This window comes from Hypanus sabinus, unplaced genomic scaffold (assembly GCF_030144855.1).
Source record: "Hypanus sabinus isolate sHypSab1 unplaced genomic scaffold, sHypSab1.hap1 scaffold_2266, whole genome shotgun sequence".
NCBI classification, from domain to species: Eukaryota; Metazoa; Chordata; class Chondrichthyes; order Myliobatiformes; family Dasyatidae; genus Hypanus; species Hypanus sabinus.
This window is the reverse complement of record NW_026780379.1, coordinates 1-5,000: the sequence shown is the minus strand read 5'-3', so window position 1 is coordinate 5,000 and position 5,000 is coordinate 1.

The window sequence follows — 5,000 nt, the reverse complement described above, 5'->3', positions numbered from 1 at the left end:
CACCTCGGGCCCGCCCGACGGGCTGGATCCGACCTTCACAGACTTCCGCCGTCAATTGGTTAACCGGCGCGGCGCCGGGAGCACGCGCCTCTGTCGGCGGTCGGCCCTCCGGTAGTGCCGCCGTGCATCGTCCGCTTCGGCCGGCAGCAGGGCCCCGAATCAGCCTTCATTCCGACTTCCGAGTTGGGACTTGGAATAATTTCGACTTCTGCCAAGGTCTCGGATCGGCGGTGGGACCTGCGGTAGTGCCACCGAAAATGCCGCCCCTCGGCCGGCACGGCCCTCCGAATACGTCCCCTCGCGGCTCACCGCAGCGGGACTTTGTCAGATTTTCGATCGGGCCGTAGCCCTATTTTTGGCGGAGGGACCTGCGGTAGTCCCACCGAAAATGCCGCCCCTCGGCCGGCACGACCCTCCGAATTCGTCCCCTCGCGTCTCCCCGCCGCGGGACTTTGTCAGAAAATCATTCGGGCAAGGTTTCGATTCGGCGGCCCGAGCACCGGTAGTCAGCCCGTATATGCTGCCCCTCGGTCGGCTTGGGCCTGCGGATACGTCCCGCTGACTGACTTCCGCCATTGGGAATTCGTCCGAAAATCCATACGGGCGACCTTGGGAAGCGTGCGGAAATACCGCCGCGCGGCCCGGGTTAACGAAGTGGGGAGGCCCGTAACGCCCGTCGACCACTCCTAAGTGGTCGAGAAAAACGCCTCCCCGTAAATCTCCGGAAACCCCGCCAATGCCCCCGTACAGAAATTGCATGTGTCAAAGGGGCGGCCGTATCTGACCCCGGCTGCCGAGCCTCTGGAACTCCTGCCCGGCTACGACCCTCAAATCCGACCCGCATCCAGACTTCCGGAGCGGACTCAGTTAACGAATTGCCACCGGGCAACTGGTTAACCGGCAGTTCTCGGACGGCTCGTTAGCCGTGCCGACCGACCCCCCCGGCCGTGCGGTGGAGCAAGACAACAGTCCCCGGGCGGGCAATCGAGTTCCCGACCGGGCCCTGGCAGATCGTTAACCGGCCCGACCGGGACAAGTCGTTAACCAACTTCGGCGTGACAAATGGTTAACCGGCCGGGCCGGGACAAGTCGTTAACCAGACCCCAGCAGGCACTGCGGTAACAGACCGGGTCCGGTGCTGACATGCAGAACAGGACAAAGACTTGGGCAGCGGCCCGGCGCGGACAGTTCTTCCGTTCGCCGGCTCGGTGACAATTGGTTAACCGACCGGGCTCAGGCAAATCGTTAACCGACGTCGGCGAGACAAATGGTTAACCGGCTCGGCCGGGACAAGTCGTTAACCAACTTCGGCGTGACAAATGGTTAACCGGCCCGGCCGGGACAAGTCGTTAACCAGACCCGAGCCGGCACTTCGGTAACCGACCGGGTCCGGTGCTGTCATGCAGAACAGGACAGAGACTTAGGCAGCGACCCGGCGCGGACAGTTCTTCCGTTCGCCGGCTCGGTGACAATTGGTTAACCGACCGGGCTCAGGCAAATCGTTAACCGACGTCGGCGTGACAAATGGTTAACCGGCTCGGCCGGGACAAGTCGTTAACCAACTTCGGCGTGACAAATGGTTAACCGGCCCGGCCGGGACAAGTCGTTAACCAGACCCCAGCAGGCACTGCGGTAACCGACCGGGTCCGGTGCTGACATGCAGAACAGGACAAAGACTTGGGCAGCGGCCCGGCGCGGACAGTTCTTCCGTTCGCCGGCTCGGTGACAATTGGTTAACCGACCGGGCTCAGGCAAATCGTTAACCGACGTCGGCGAGACAAATGGTTAACCGGCTCGGCCGGGACAAGTCGTTAACCAACTTCGGCGTGACAAATGGTTAACCGGCCCGGCCGGGACAAGTCGTTAACCAGACCCCAGCAGGCACTGCGGTAACCGACCGGGTCCGGTGCTGACATGCAGAACAGGACAAAGACTTGGGCAGCGGCCCGGCGCGGACAGTTCTTCCGTTCGCCGGCTCGGTGACAATTGGTTAACCGACCGGGCTCAGGCAAATCGTTAACCGACGTCGGCGAGACAAATGGTTAACCGGCTCGGCCGGGACAAGTCGTTAACCAACTTCGGCGTGACAAATGGTTAACCGGCCCGGCCGGGACAAGTCGTTAACCAGACCCCAGCAGGCACTGCGGTAACCGACCGGGTCCGGTGCTGACATGCAGAACAGGACAAAGACTTGGGCAGCGGCCCGGCGCGGACAGTTCTTCCGTTCGCCGGCTCGGTGACAATTGGTTAACCGACCGGGCTCAGGCAAATCGTTAACCGACGTCGGCGAGACAAATGGTTAACCGGCTCGGCCGGGACAAGTCGTTAACCAACTTCGGCGTGACAAATGGTTAACCGGCCAGGCCGGGACAAGTCGTTAACCAGACCCCAGCCGGCACTGCGGTAACCGACCGGGTCCGGTGCTGACATGCAGAACAGGACAGAGACTTGGGCAGCGGCCCGGCGCGGACAGTTCTTCCGTTCGCCGGCTCGGTGACAATTGGTTAACCGACCGGGCTCAGGCAAATCGTTAACCGACTTCGGCGAGACAAATGGTTAACCGGCCCGGCCGGGACAAGTCGTTAACCAGACCCGAGCCGGCACTGCGGTGACCGACCGGGACCGGTGCTGACATGCAGAACAGGACAAAGACTTAGGCAGCGGCCCGGCGCGGACAGTTCTTCCGTTCGCGCCGGCTCGTGACAATTGGTTAACCGGCCCGGCTGGGACAAATCGTTAACCGACGTCGGCGAGACAAATGGTTAACCGGCTCGGCCGGGACAAGTCGTTAACCAACTTCGGCGTGACAAATGGTTAACCGGCCCGGCCGGGACAAGTCGTTAACCAGACCCCAGCAGGCACTGCGGTAACCGACCGGGTCCGGTGCTGACATGCAGAACAGGACAAAGACTTGGGCAGCGGCCCGGCGCGGACAGTTCTTCCGTTCGCCGGCTCGGTGACAATTGGTTAACCGACCGGGCTCAGGCAAATCGTTAACCGACGTCGGCGAGACAAATGGTTAACCGGCTCGGCCGGGACAAGTCGTTAACCAACTTCGGCGTGACAAATGGTTAACCGGCCCGGCCGGGACAAGTCGTTAACCAGACCCCAGCCGGCACTGCGGTAACCGACCGGGTCCGGTGCTGACATGCAGAACAGGACAGAGACTTAGGCAGCGGCCCGGCGCGGACAGTTCTTCCGTTCGCCGGCTCGTGACAATTGGTTAACCGACCGGGCTCAGGCAAATCGTTAACCGACGTCGGCGAGAGAAATGGTTAACCGGCCCGGCCGGGACAAGTCGTTAACCAGTCCCGAGCCGGCTCTGCGGTAACCGACCGGGTCCGGTGCTGACGGGCAGAACAGGACAAAGACTTAGGCAGCAGCCCGGCGCGAACAGTTCTTCCGTTCCCCGGCTCGTGACGATTGGTTAACCGACCTCCGGTCCACCCTCCGAAAGTGCCGCCCCTCGGTCCGAACGTCGCTCCCAACACGTCCCCCGGCTGCTCCCCGCCGCGGGACCTTGTAGGTTTTGAATTCGGCGGAAGCCGTAGTTTTGGCCGAGCGCCATAACACGAGCCCTAGCCCCAGCCCAAGCCCTAACCCATATCCTAGCCCTAGCCCTAACCCTAACCCTAACCCCAGCCGTAACCCTAACCCAGGCCCTAACCCTAACGCTAACCCTAACCCCCGCCCTAACCCTAAACCTAACCCCAGCCCTAACCCTGAACCTAACCCTAACCCTAGACCTAACCCCAGCCCTAACCCTAGCCCTGGCCCTAACCCTAACCCTAAACCTGGCCCGAACCCAATCCCCGGGCGGGCAATCGGTTTGCCCGACCGGGCCCTGGCAAATCGTTAACCAACGTCGGCGAGACAAATCGTTAACCAACGCCGGCGAGACAAATCGTTAACCAGCCCGGCCGGGACAAGTCGTTAACCAACCCTAATGCGGCGGGACTTGGAATAATTCCGACGTCTGCCGAGGACTGCGATGGGCGGTGCGACCTCCTGTAGTCCCGACGGAGGAGCCGCCCCTCGGCCGGCACGGCCCTCCGAAGACGTCCCCTCGCGGCCACCCGCCGAGGTATGACGCGTGCGGACCTGCCAGGAGCACAACCCAAACCTTAAAACTAACCCTGGCCATAGCACGAGCCCTAGCCCCAGCCCAAGCCCCAACCCATATCCTAGGCCTAGCCCTGACCCTAGCCCCAACCCTAGCCCTAACCCCAGCCCTAACCCTAAAGCTAACCCCCGCCCTAACCCGAGCCCTAGCCCCAACCCGAACGCTAACCCTAACCCTAACCCCAACCCCAACCCTAACCCTAACCCTAACCCTAGCCCCAGCCCAAGCCCCAACCCATATCCTAGCCCTAGCCCTGACCCTAGCCCGAACCCTAACCCTAACCCTAACCCCAGCCCTAACCCTAAAGCTAACCCCAACCCTAACCCTAACCCTAGCCCCAACCCTAACGCTCACCCTAACCCCAGCCCTAACCCTAATCCTAACCCCAGCTCTAAGCCTAAGCCCCGCCCTAACCCGAGCCCTAACCCCAACCACAACCCTAACCCTAACCCTAACCCTAGCCCGAACCCAATCCCCGGGCGGGCAATCGGGTTGCCCGCCCGGGCCCTGGCAAATCGTTAACCAACGTCGGCGAGACAAGTCGTTAACCAGCCCGGCCGGGACAAGTCGTTAACCAACGTCGGCGAGACAAATCGTTAACCAACGTCGGCGAGACAAGTCGTTAACCAGCCCGGCCGGGACAAGTCGTTAACCAACGTCGGCGAGACAAATCGTTAACCAACGTCGGCGAGACAAGTCGTTAACCAGCCCGGCCGGGACAAGTCGTTAACCAACGTCGGCGAGACAAGTCGTTAACCAGCCCGGCCGGGACAAGTCGTTAACCAACCCTAATGCGGCGGGACTTGGAATAATTTCGACGTCTGCCGAGGACTGCGATGGGCGGTGCGATCTCCTGTAGTCCCGACGGAGGAGCCGC